Source organism: Pteropus medius, unplaced genomic scaffold (assembly GCF_902729225.1).
Source record: "Pteropus medius unplaced genomic scaffold, Ma_sr-lr_union100, whole genome shotgun sequence".
Lineage (NCBI taxonomy): Eukaryota > Metazoa > Chordata > Mammalia > Chiroptera > Pteropodidae > Pteropus > Pteropus medius.
The window spans coordinates 4,057,531-4,071,663 of record NW_024340697.1 but is presented as its reverse complement, the minus strand read 5'-3'; the positions used below and the strand labels follow the sequence as shown (position 1 = coordinate 4,071,663).

The window sequence follows — 14,133 nt, the reverse complement described above, 5'->3', positions numbered from 1 at the left end:
GACCCAGCAATTCCACTTCTGGGATTTATAATACAGACACACCTGCCCTACACAAACTAATGAATGCCCGAGGCTTTTCTATGCACGGCGTTTTAATGACAAAAAATTGCACACGACCCTGTGACCAGTAGGGGAAGGGTCAAATAAATTAAATGCTATGCGGTTGTTTTTCAAAAAGAGAGTGGGGAAGCTCTGTGTACTGTTATGGAAAGATCTCCAGGATATAATGCAAAGTGGGGGGAAAAACAGAGTGCAAATAGTAAATATGGAAGGCCACTGTCTACGTGAGAAAAGGGAACTAGATTTGTACCTGCCTACAATAATCTGCTGGGAAAACTGCTGGGAGTCTGCCATCAATACCTAGAAATGGATATCGCTATAGTTGTACAACTTCGGGCAGCTTAGGAGTGACAACGTTGATATACCAATTAGGGATTCCAGAAATCCTCTAAACAAGTTTTCCTTCAGGATGCTAGTATTCAAATTAGCATGAGGATCAGACATGGAATATAATCCTCTGAGTTGACTTCATCAAGCAACATCTCAAGCCCCTGGGACTTGCAGCTCTCCCAATTACTTTCATACTGTTTCTTTAAACGATTCGCAGCTCATCGGCAACTTACTTGGTTAAAATTCAGTTGGTTTAGTAGTGCTTAGGGTTTCTGCATTCAGACAGAGGATGTGCAGAGGAGCTAACGACAAAGGAATGTAATTAGAAAACAAAAGCAAACGGTTGATTTTTGAAGGAGAACCACAAATACATATTCTTGTGGGCTTTTGCCTGATTACATTTGTTAATAAGGAAGGCTAAAACATGTGCGCCAAAAACCATTCAAGGTCTTTTGGTAGCAAATTATACTTGTAAATTTGATGGAAGTTGATCATGGGAAGAACTCATACTCTTTGAAGATTGGAATTCATAAATGTATGAAAGAATTAAATGGTTCTTTTCCCTGGTGATATAAAGTATTAAATGGCGGGAAAAAATGTGTTCAAAATCAACTAAGGAAATAATTCATTTTGAAAATTATTCAATAAAAATGTTAAATGGGAAAAATATGTTGGGCCAGTTTCTACTGGATGAATAAAGCGGAAATATGCAATGGGCAAATTTAAGGATGATGAGCTGGGAAATGTCCCATCAACCCCTTTATCTTATTTGTTTGCTTTGTCATTCGACTATGGCAGTCTTAGGCACAGTAATTTATTCCCACCCCGTAAGACAAAGAAAAGAAGACTAATTCTGATTTGTTGAAAACGGGGCTGGCCTCTTGGAGCCTTCAAGAGGGCAGTGGCTCCCGGTCAAGGAGAAATGAACGCCTCTGAAGATTGCATCTTAGCTTGTTTTATTAATACATGAAATCCTCTCAATTATGCAGAAGACTCATTTGAATTGGGAAATGCAAGTCAGTGATGATTAGTTTGGCTTCTCGGAGGTCAGAGCTAAATATACAAAACTAATAAAATGATGCTGAAATAAACAAGAATGTGAAATCGCTCATCCTCAGGGCTGATGTAACTAATACTGACATAATTTCCAAGCAGAAAAGCAAAACTAGGTCAAAACACATTGGCCTAACATAATAAGCATTTTTGCTCCCAGAATGTTACCATGTAGGCTGTGTCTGCAGGCATTCACGTCTTCTGTTATCAATGTTCGGGGCTGTCACAAACAATTCACGTCTTATCACTCTTTGTTAGTTAAACCAAAACAATGTAGTTTACATGTGAACCATTCGATTCTGACAGCTGAAATGTTAGAAAGGAGAAATGTTAAAAATATTCAGAAAGTGTCTCCTCCAGGCTGAGAAGCATTAAGCAATAAATATTCATAATTTAATAGTCTCCTATCATGTTTTTCTCCGTTCAGAAAGCCAAACCCCTCTCAATCAGTTCTTATGACTCTTTTTTTTTCTTTCTTTCACTCAGACCAATGCATAAAGGGTGACAGCATCAGTATCTCTTTAGAAATCCGCTTTAAATTCAACACCGACCAATGGGGGAAAAAACTCAACTGAGTCACTCACCGAAGAGCTAGTTTTTCGAGCCTGCTTTCCCCATATGCTGACTAAGAGAACTCACGCTTTCTTCTCTCTTCTATCTGTTCCATCCCATTTTCTTGCACTATTTCCACAAAGCGTGGCTGATTAATTCATAGAGAAAAGGACTCATCCCACTCCTTAAATTTTCTTCTATATAAACATAATCGTCCTAGTTTTCGCTCTGACGCTTTCACACTTATCTAAAGTCAGAGCAAAAGATTTATAGACAAAAGAAGGACAAAACACAAACATAAGACTATTTGGCTACCTGGATTTTTCAGAGAGTATTTTCTCCTAAAGGTAATCAGTCTTTCCTGACTCTTGTCTTATTATAAACCATCGATCCATTGGAATCGTCTTGGAATTTATTAGCACGTTAAATTAACATGTGACCTGAAACCGTCCAAATTATACCTTACTAGAAGGCACGTGGTACAGTCAAAAGAGAATATGGGGCCTCTAGAAGACTCAGGTTCTAGATGTAAGCTTGCTCGGACCTTTGCTCCTGATGGAGGGTAAAGCTTTCCTCTGTGCTAAAATTTCAACTCACACATACTAAACTTTTAGTTAGCACTCTCTGTCTGAATTCTTAATGCGTCTCCTATAGAAGACTTGATCCTGTGTAAATAAGTAGATTTGTAATATTTGGTGATGCCTTCCATTGATATATTGCTTTATCTGGCCATTCATCTAGTTACTGGTAATTCGGCAGGGCATTCAACGAATTCTAGTTGTCCATAAACAGCTCCTTTCCTCTTAATTGTTTGGGGAAGGCCACTTCGAAATCCATACAACTGAAGTCACACTCTACAACTCGACATATGACAGATAACACAGTCTACTTCGTGAATCCTTTGAAAATGTACGACTCCTGTTGTCTCCATAAACCATTAAAGGTCGCTGATATTTTTATTTCATCGTTTTAACCATAACTCTCAGACAGTCTGTCACATTCAGAAGCAGTGAAAATGCTTTGTCCAGCATGTTTTGAATTTCGCCACAGAAAACGTGGCTGCCATATGCATGGAGCAGAGTGGACGACTTCGGTCTTCTCCTAAAAACAATCTCTCAGTGGCTGAGTGACCTTGGGCGTGCCCCTCACCTGGCAAAATAAACCAACCGCACATGGACCAAAGGCCTAAAACATCGGGTTGGGCTTAAGAAGAGTAAACAGCAGATCCTATCTTTGCTTTTAGGTTTTGAGTTCTTGGAGGGCAAATCCCATTCCTTAACCATTTCTGTAGCCCCATCGTGAGGCATATGAGCCAAGCTGCCTGCCACGTTCTGGGTTGTGTCCTTGCCCAGAACACAACCGAATGGACTAGAGGGTTCAGCAATCACAACGTATTTTCATTTTTTCTCTAATTTCAATCTATTTAGTCCTTGCCTTTCCCCCAACCTTTCTAATGCCCTTTCTTCCTCATATCCCGTCTGATCTTAAGAAGCATTTTCCATTCTCTTTCCTGCTAAAATTCACCCAGCATGTGCCTGTAAAATAGTTCATAATCTTTATTGTGTGCCAGGCAGTGTGTTGGACCTAGGGATTTCAAGGTAATTAAGATGCGACTCTTTCTCTTGAGTAACTCAGTCCCAAGGTAAGCAAATGATTAATTGAAAACATATACACCATTTCGATTACTTGTGTGGCTAAGAGGAAGCTCCAGCTATTTCTTTCCCGTGTATTCTAATCCAAATAGACAGTGCTCAGCTTACACAGAGTATACTTACAAACCATCCGAACCCACAAATGCCATCACTTCCCTCACATAACCCCCTGTGGTTCCCTGGCTGTCACCCACAAAGACCCCAGTGAACCTGGAAGTTGAGGCAGGATGCTGAGAGAAAAACAGGTGAAGAAGTCTGACCCCACTGGCAGACACAGCAGCAAATCCTGTCAGCTACAGGCACGACCTTGCCCACAAATGTTGTCCTTGAAAGGGCAATCAGGATTTTAGCAGCTCCAGGCTCTACTGTCTGCTGTTTCTCCACTTAAAGATTCATCCTGAGGGTTAAAGGACCAAGAGTCTTGAGCTTTAGCTTATCCCTATTGCTTCTCTCCCAGCATCTGATTTTCCAGAGGAAGTAACAGTGTGGTTTGGAGGTGGGGGAGGAAAAGGTGGGAAGATGGGCAATTATGAAAACTCGATGCATTGTACCCTTAGGACGCGCCTGGGAGGAGACACCCCAGTAGGACCCAAAGAAAGGGGAAAAGTAGTGCAAACCTTTCCTATTTCGAATATTGTCAAGAGTGGCCTGTTACCAAAAGTATGACAACTCTTTCTCCTTCTGTGCTCCATGCTGTGTCAACGTGGAGGCATGGTCTCAAAACTCAGAAGTTAATCTGCCATTAAGCAGCTCAGTTATTTTTTTAAATAGTGTTTTGAGATTGTCCCAATCGCGACACTATTTCTCACTGGAAAATGTTTTTGGGTTTCAAACCACAAACTTTGAGAGCCAAAAGCATTCCTAGATTGGGGACTGCTTAGGAGTTATTTTTCTCTATTAAGAAAAATTAATTCAATTACTATGTAATAATTATGATAAATTTATTTTAACTAGGAATTCATAAATGTCTACAAATGGATCTATGGGTAAAAACTAACTGAATTTCACAATCGCAAATAATTTCTCAAGTCTCCTAAGTTCAGTCAATTTTTGGCTACCATCGATGTATCAAGTGGATTCTTATCCATACAAATATAGCTATTAATGAGCAGGCATTTTGTCCATGGATAACTTACATGGTGCTATCGGCACAATAATCTGTATGCCAGAAGGGGAGGGGCCGCATAAAAATCACGTTTGTAGCCCAAAAGTGACCTGGATAAATGATAATAATCATTTAAGGTAGTTTTATGGAATGAACTTCTGAATATATGGATTCTATAAGTAAGTACTCGGCGTACATCCTTGAATGATATAAGAAATAAAGTACCTATGTATTATAAGCATCATAAACAGCTGACTGTACATAAAACCTTCAAAATCTGCTTATACTACGAATTATCAGTGCCTCTCCCCCTCCATTTTTTTGCCTTTTTTTTTATAGCACTTATTTTTCATCGCACAAAGCAGATAAGTTCTTAGGGGTTTTTTGCTGTTGCTGTTTTTAGGAAAGTCCCCTCGAAGTATCTTTTTCAGGACCCGAGCAGTCTGAGCTCCTTAACACCACCTGATCTCCAGTAGGCCATTAACCACCCTGATCTGTGTCCATGGAATATTTTCTTCTGAAGGGGAAAAAAAAAATTGTGGATCCAGAAGGGTACCCAATATTTTATCCTTTCATTTAAAGAAATTTCTAGAACATGCTAGTCATAAAACTAGGCGAAAAACCTTGTAGAACTAAACCCCTGAGATGAGTTTCATGTGAAATAAAAGGAGTTGACAATGAGCCAGAAAGAATCATGTTGATAAACTGTCCCATATCGAAATGGAGATTAGATTCCTGTTTGACCCGGCTTTGTAGCCCTTTCTTTAATCACGGCGCATTTGATATTTTCTTCCTTGAATGAACTCGTTTTCATCGTGGCTTTGGCCACAGGATTAAAGAATCGCTAACTAATCGTTCCAAATAAGCAGAGCAATTCTCTGTCTGATCCCAGCTCCCAGCAGTGGCGTCCGCCTGGCCTTGCATCATAGGCACTTCAAGCCTGACCTCTGCAGGTGGATAACTGAAATGCATACTGCCCAATCGGATCGTGGTCTTTTAAAAATCCCACCAAGTTCTGAAAATACAAACATTCATTCACACTAAGTACAACAGCGATACTCATATATTTTGTTGGACTTCTCTTCCATTTTATAAGTTGCTTTTGAAAGTAGCAACCACTTGATTAAAAAGCCGTTAAATAACATCTGCAAAATGCTCTCGTCGCGGCTAGCCATGCATTCTTTCTGCCAATGGGGAAAAATCCAAATAATTTGGATTAACTGGGACCCTCAGATCATGCGGGCTTAAAAATGTCCTGATCGGCCACACCTTTTTCTAATCAAACAAATTACTCTTTGTCCAGTGACCAAATTCCCCCTTTCACCAACACACAGCCCAGGTTGCCATAGCTACCTTGGATGTCTATTTACCACACAAGGGATCAAAGCCAGGAGACATCTACGTACACGCTCAGCCTTAAAACTTGCTGGAATGTCTGTGGATAACATGCAACTATCAATTAAAGGATTTGCTTGCAGCCTATGCGGTCTATAGCCAAGCAAACTATGAACGAACGTCGCAACGAATGGCAAGAAAAAAGCCAACTCGAAAAAAAAAAAAAGATTCAAAACGACCAATAAGAAGTTTTAATCTGACAGCAAGTCTTATGGTTATCACATTCCCTATGAAGGAGAGATCGCGGGGAAGAAATGAAAATTCTAATGTATGTTGAAGATATTCGACCTCCAAACCATGCACCAAAACTTAAACATCTGCTGAAAGAGAACCTTTCTCAGATACCTATTTTAAATTCCGGTCAGTATCTTTCTATTTGATGTCACGAAAGCTGCCTGATCTCAATGTTGGGACAAATGAGAACAGAAATGTCTTTTAAACTTTTACAGGCTTGACTTTCAAATGAAAGGAACCATACAACATAGTTGGGATACTACATGCTGGGTAGAGAATGAGGAAAAAGAGAGTTGTTTTCATCCCTACACTATCATATCACTGGTGATTCTGAGCCTGCGCAGGTGGTGTCTCTGTCCAGGTGGGTAGTCTTCATCCTGGGACTTGCACCTAACTCGCTGCATATCTTTATACTTCACCTTTCTCTGCCTTCACCTCACCATTTGTTGAATGAGGATCAAATTGCCACCTCATTCCCTTCTGGGGATGTGGCAGAGAATAAATAGATCATGTTTGTAAAGGACTTTCTAATCCTCAAAGGAAAGATTAATACAAAGGCATTCATTATTAAACCAGATGTCCTTGGGCATTTTAATTCCAATCTAGAGAATGCAAAATGGGCTAATCAAACTGAGTCACAGCTTGCTTGTCACACCGCCGTCCTAGCCTTGCAAGAATTCAGCAGCTGCTTAAAACATTGGCTAATTTATTTTTCCCCTTCACACTAGGACGGCAGTGACTTATTTTAGTTCATCAGAAATAAGAGTGGGCACCTTCTTCTCTTGCGTTTACTAAAATCATCAGGATATTAAAAGCACAAAATGTGTCTGGTAGGCAATTTTGTCTGAAGAACCTGATTTTTTTTTTTTTTCCCCAGCTCGAGAAAGAATTATTTGTTCTTCTCATGTGTAGGGACAATGGGTGGCGTGCTGTTTGGGGAGGATATCTGCAGTTGTGGGAATGCCACAGGCAAACCTGTTGTTTTTGGCCGGGCTTCTAGAACAGGTGGCCATGCCTTTCCTTTTGCCTGGGAACAGAGCAAATTCCTTCTCAAGGAAGTTTCAGGAAAGTTTCCCATTTATGATCAGAGTGCAGAGAAAGGTTGGCACAACAGTTAAAGGTTGCTTCCTGATAAAGGCAAACAGGGTTCGCGCTTTTCTCTTGGCCTTACTCAGCATGACGTCAGGACTCTGCAGAGAACTATCCCTCCATGCCTCGCTCTTTCCACCAACCTGGCAAAATCCCTCTGAATCTCAACCGCCAGTCGGGCAGCCTTCTAATTCTGCTGGCGGTTTCTGACTACCCACTGTGGCTAATCGGTGGCAGGGGGCTCTTGGCTGCCACACCATTGTTCAGCATTTGTGCCACCCTAGGGACGGATCGCTCCTCTGCAAAGAGATTGGATTTCGTTGCTGAGCTGATGACACAAGGACCTGTTTGATAGTTAACCCTGCAAACCCAGGAGGGCTGCAGGGCTGAGATGACAAATGAGCCGGTGGGTGTGATTCATCCCACCTGGATGCAACAGTCAGTTTCCACCCGCACCCCCAAGAAAAACTCAAATCAAGTTAGGATTAATCCACGCCAACTCCACCATCTCACGCCCCTCTACGTCCTCGTTCTAGCTGCTGTGGAAAAATGTGTCAGATTCCTGAAACGCTGGCCTCTCCAATTCTTTGGATGAGCGACGACTCTCTCACTGTTTCTTCTCCTGCGCCCCACCCCATCCCGCTCTCTTTTCAAGTACTGAACAGACCAAAAGTTTCTTAGATACACAGAGTTGTGGGACAAAAAGCTGCCCATTCATTAAATAACTAAGGAGTTACTACATGTGTACCCTTAACACTTCAATACTGGGCCGAACTCCAATTCACGTGAATGCCACAATGAGCCAGCATGGGAAAAATCGTGCCAAGCTCGGGACAGCGCGCCTTTGGCATCAGGCATGGGGAATGCCACTCACTACTCCAGAGGAACTGTGTGGGAACGGGGATTCTGAAAATGGAGCTCAGACACCATCAAGGAGAGGACAGGTGGCTCCACATAGGATCAAATGACTTCTTTGTTGCATCCAAGGATCTTTGTCAAAAATGTTTTGTGTTACTCATTTTCCTTATAAATCCTTTCCATTTGGGCTTCTTGCTCCTTCCCCCCATCCCGAGGGCTCAACAGAAAAAGAAGGGGGTCGGACTGTGAGTTTGCAAGAGTTAAAGAAACCAAGCCTCGGCCCCACAGTCGCCAGCAAGACTAGGGCTGAAATTCATTGAAAACACACGCGCTTTTGCTCTTGTCGAGCAAGTGAGGGGCACGAAAGCAGAGGTTCCATGCGCCTGGCAGTTTGGTGGGGGCTCTGCTTCACCTCCCCGGGCTGTAGGAAAGGGGCAGGAAGTTCCAAACCCCTCGCCCCAGTCCCTTAAATGGAAAGTTTGCTTGCTATGCAAATCACTTTCCCCAAAGTGTGCGAGGTACTGGGTGCCTAATCCACTTAGAAGAAAAAGTGAAGATGCTAACTTTTCCTACCCAGATTTCTTCAGAGCTGGCAAAAGCAATGGCTCCTCTTGTGATTCTCAGGCCTTGCCAGGCTACTGGCATGTTTATCCTGTCTTGTCTTTGCCTTATGTGAGTATCGATCTGGATATTTAAACATTGACAGAAGATTTTTTTCCATAACTTCGAGTTGTAAATTACACCCTTCTCTTAGCTTCCTGCGCCTACTTTTTCTTTCCTTAACTGCGAAGCTGTAAACCTCTGCCTGGGCTGATAAGGGATTTTATCATCATTCCCCAGAGCCACGGAAGACGTTGCTGGTTAAGAATACTTTTCAAAGATTCCTTTAAGTGATTCTCGAGCCCTTTCTCGGCTGACTACTTTCAAGGTTGTCTTCTCACAACCAGAAAGAACACGGTTTCCAAACTATTGGAACAGAAAAACAAATCTGCATTTTTCTGGAAGGACTGCCTCGGCTCATTTCGAGCGGGTTCCGCCTTCTCAGCCACAAACACAGTAAGCGCTGAGAATGGGAAGCCCGATCGAGATAAGAGGCCCCGTGTAATTCTTTTTCAGGATATTCAGTTGTCTTTATTCTAACCCAAAGCACAGGATAGAGGCGAAAAGCTCCAGATAGATCCGGCACAATACATTCCAGCGGCTGCAAACTGGAGTTGATTTACATATTCCACAAACCGCTTTTAAGCCCTTTACAATGACTGCCTGACATCACCAATCACCAGTAGAGAGGAAAAAGTGGCAAAGGGTGGCGGGGAAGGGGGGAGGAGGGGCACCTCAGAAAATCTGCCTCTTTCGTTCCCTTAGGAAAACGCAGCCCCGTCTTTACACCCAATAGACCGACTCGGCCAGGCATCTGCGAATCCAGCAAGCTCTCGGGGTAACATCCCGGGGTCCCAAGCCGCGCCCTCCCTCTCCACCCGCCTGTGCAGCCCCTGGAGCCTACCTGCCTCATGTTTGGAATCCCATGACCCATCCGGCAGGGAGCGAGCTGCCTCGAAGCACACGCCGCGGTCCTCAGAGGGGAAACGGCAAGCCCGCAGAAGCCCGCAAGACAAAAGCAAGTCAGCGAGATCCACGGGCAGCCAAGAGCACGTTTTCTTCCGCTTTTTCTTTGATCTGTTGCTACACGCACTCTGCCCAAGACAATGTCAAGTTTCTCAAGCTTTTCTCCCCCAGCCTATGAAAAGTCGGGAGCAGGGAAGCGGGGACCGCCTGGCTCTTATTTCAAATCGGGTCTCAGAGACGTCGTAGGCGGGCGGCGTGGGCCCCGGAGGAGCCTGGCCAATCAGGAGCAAGGGGCGGGGCCTGGGAGCCGGAGACGCTGCCTCCGTGAGGATGAGAGAGCCAGCAGGATTTAAATGACTGGAAGCAGCTGGAAACGTTGTCCAAAGCTCCGAAAGTAAAAGATGACTTCTATTGTTATCTCACAGCCCCGGGTCTGCTCCAAGCTTAACCGGCTTCGGCCCTTAAGGCCTGGCCTTTTAAGAGCTCCCGAAAAGCAGGAAAGCATTTCGAAGGTGCAGAGTCATTTCAGCCAGAACAAGTCTAACTCTTAAGACCCAACCCTATTTTGGAAAATGTTGCACCGAAGTCCCACTTTTGCAAAGACACAGGCGAAGAAACCAAATGGTTCCGGAGAACACCTGAACCGAAACAAGCAATCAAGGGAAAAGCGATCAACGTGTCACCTGCCTCATTTCCACATAGATGAACTGTGTCTCCATCGAAGAAAAACAAATCTCAGGGGGAACGGGCACACAAACCTGTTGAAACGCGGCAAACGAACAAGAATCTCTGTTGAGGGCCCGAGACAGAATTCTAGATCATAAAATTGTTGTTAGTAAAATAAACACTGACGGTTGGTTAAGAAGAAAGTTTGAAAAAAATAAGTATCTACGTTTCACTGTGGTTCGCCTCATCTACAAGGTTGATCTGGAGAATTTATTAACACCGTCTTAGCAGGATGGTAGGGAAGCTAACTGGTTTCTTATAAACTCAAACCCAGATTTCAGAAAAATTTCCAAACCTTGTTTTCTTAACTCCTTATAAACAATAACTTGATTCAACTGTTAGCCAATATAATTTCCATGCAAATCTATCTTTTAGGTTCCAAAAAAAGTGCAAGCGGAGCAAAGACTACTTGGTGTAGCCACAGTTGACATTGTTTTCTCCAAGAAGTGGCCAAAATTTTGTGAGGATAATTCAACAATATTTTTAAATTAGGGGGAAAGCGAAAAACAACTTAGCAAATGCCAAATCAGCCACTTCAGAAGTATCATCTGCATGGGTTCAAGAGATGTGAACCCTGCCCGGCTCTGTGAAAATCTGGCAGCCCAATATCTGGGCCTGGAGGTCCGTAACCTCATCACAGCCCCTACCTTCGTAGGCTAAAGGCCCATCTAGTGACACAAGCTGACTTCATTCAGTTCTCTTCCGGTACTTACTTCAGAGCCCTTTACTGTGACCTGGACCTGGGTGTATCCACCTTGGCACTGCTGGCATCTGAGGTCAGATCATTCTCTGCGGTGAATCGTTCAGTGTGTGGTGTTGAGCAGCATCCCCCACCACAGTCGTGACAATCAATAATAATGAATTATCAAATGTCCCCTGGGGGGGGGGCAAAATCGTGCACCACAGAAGTACACAAAATCCTGTCAGCTTTGAAATGCTGGTTCTCAAAATTCAATGTGCAAGGATAAACTCCTGGGGAGATTGTTAAAAATGCAAATCCCTAAGCCTCTGCCCCTGCCTCTGTTCCCCAGGAATCTGGTCAGTAGGTTTGAGGAGGTGCCTGGGAATCAGCACTTTATCCCACTGCCAAAGGACTCTGATCCACTTTGAGATATACTACACTTATTCTTGCCCTAGGTATGCCCTAAGCCCCATGACACAGGAAGCTACCCACTGCTGCCGGCATGAAAGATAACTGGAGTTAAATCCCAAAACACATCTATTTTTCACCTTATCAACAGAAGCTTCTCATGACTGTGTATGCCTTCTGCCGTCATCGCCTCAAAGGTAAATACGAGCTGGGATTGTCTCTCGCACTCCCTGTGCCCTTTCAAAGTTTCCTGCATTTTTCTTCTCCTTTGGCCCGCTCCCCACCATCTTACAAGGTCAAATGTCACCACTCTTTTGTGGTTTCCCCGAATGCCCCAGGACAAATTAATCTCTTCCATCCTCTATGCTCATAAAACATGTTTATAGGCACCCAGTGGTGTGCTGCTAAATGCTTAACAACCAGTTCTCGAAAACGCAAAGTGTAAGGCCAGGATCTGTTGTAGCCTTTGCCAATTTCCATGGTGTAAATGTTCCCTCCCGTCCCCCAGTGAGGACGCTGAATCCGGAGGTGGAAAGAGCTGCGCTGAATCCGGAGCTGGTAGGCACCAGCTTGAGCGAACCATGCTTCACCTCTGCTATTTCACTGCCGTGCGGTACTGTAACCTTACATACTTGAGTCTGTCTCTCCGGCCAACCTATAAAACTCTCAAGGTCAAAGTCTACGGCCATGCTACCCTGAACAAGCCCGATCCCGTTTGATCTCGGAAACTAAGCAGGGTCGGGCCTGGTTAGTACTTGGATGGGAGACCACCTAGGAAGAGCAGGTGCTGTAGGCGTAAAAAATAAAAAAAATAAGGGATCGTAAGCTCACAAGGTCCTTACAATCTGTGAGGTCGGCCAAGGGTTGCCTTATCTAAAAAAGAAGAAAAGAAAAGAAAAAAAAAGAAAACTCTCAAGGTCAAGCATGGTGTCCCATTCATCTTAGCAAACCCAGCCACCTTCTTTGGGCCTACTGTGCAGTAGGTGGTCGACAAACATGTGTGAAAAGAAAACAAAATGCCTGAGACATGGCGATCAACCCCACTGCTGCCCCCGCCAGGTTAAAAAAGGGAAAAGGACCTCCTGGAAAAGTAAACTATTAAACTTAGCTTCTTATTATAATTTCATATCTATTCCGCACTTAAGAAAACGATAAGCATAATATCATCTTCAATCCTAACACTCCCATATCTGAGCCATATCCAGGTCGGTGTCAAAGAGAAGAGACCAGCCTTCTAAAAGAGAACCTCAGTTTCATGGACGTATTTGTGAGAGTGTATTTTGTATGTGTTTATATGAAGGCATCGCACACTTTTGTGTCTATATCTTATACCTCTTATATATATGATCATCTCTGGTAGGTATATGAAAGGGCATTTCCTCTGGTAAAAGATATAGTGACTGATGATGGTTATCTCTATCACCTTCTCATTATGCATAAGGACCCGAATTCTAACGGTGGAATCATTAGCCAACTCCACTTATGAGTACCTACTATGAGCCAAGCATTTTGCCAGGCAATTCGCGAATGTGCGCCATTTGAGCTCCACCAAAATGCCAAAAAGTAGACATCACAATTGTCAGGCTAAGAATGAAAAGACAGGACCACTGAAGCAAAGTGAATAACCCAAGGTCTTATCGTTATAATTCGCCATACCAGGAATCAAACCTAAGGGTTTGGGATTAGAATGACTTTTTTTGTCGTAAAATATAGTGTTTCCAGAAAGAAATCAGAAACTCCTAAGAAAAGTGAACAATGTGAATAAATGAACTTTTTCACTTATGAATAAATAAACAACTTTTTAAACATTTTAAATTAAAGAAATGGCCCTCTGGGGGCTGACTATTAAGTGAGATCCACTTATTGGAAAGAGCATTAGCGAGCGCACCAAAGGGACGGATGTTCTGTTCTCCAGACGGTGATTAGCCGCGTTTGCAAATGTCAGCTGAAGGGATACTGTAGTATTGACACATCTTCCTAAAAAAAAGCAGCCTCGATGATAATCCTGTGTAGCTACGTGCAGGTCTGGTTGTAAACAGCTCTTCACCACAAAGGTAACACGGGTTCTGGGGCGAGTGGTTCTGGACAGGCCCAACTGGACATGGGTGGACATTGGTATGGTGCCCTAGGGGACAACTAGCAGCACCTGTGGCACCTCTTTCAGTGTTCTATTAGGTCAAAGCATATGGGATTAGTGTTTATGTAAGTTAAAAAAAAATGGTATTAGTAACTTCACGTAGCTTATTGAAACATGTGTCAGGATACATCATTAAAAGTCAACGAAAACCAAGCTGAACTTGCCTACTTAGCCACCTGGAAAGTGCGCCTGGTGCACATGCGCAGTCTTTGGGGGCTATGAAAAGAGTATATTTATTCTCCTTCAGCGGTTCCAGAAACCCAGTTGTTTTATACTTATGGCGGCA

At 43.3% G+C, this 14,133-nt stretch overlaps 1 protein-coding gene and 1 non-coding gene across 4 annotated transcripts in view; one reads left to right on the top strand and one right to left on the bottom strand.

Annotated features, from left to right (window-relative positions):
• MID1 (midline 1) overlaps nt 1-14,133 on the bottom strand; it is a 309,332-nt gene that overhangs the window by 134,672 nt on the left and 160,527 nt on the right. Inside the window, exon 1 of one of the 3 annotated variants that reach the window (XM_039874071.1) lies at nt 9,833-10,128. The exons of 1 other annotated variant lie outside the window; for it this stretch is intronic. The gene's annotated coding sequence lies outside the window, so the exon portion shown is untranslated. Of the gene's footprint in view, nt 1-9,832; nt 10,129-14,133 lie in introns of those variants that run through there. One more of the 3 variants, XM_039874048.1, reaches the window with a different exon arrangement.
• LOC120611772 (5S ribosomal RNA) lies at nt 12,388-12,506 on the top strand. Its single transcript, XR_005655291.1, has one exon. It is a non-coding gene; the product is annotated as a 5S ribosomal RNA (ribosomal RNA).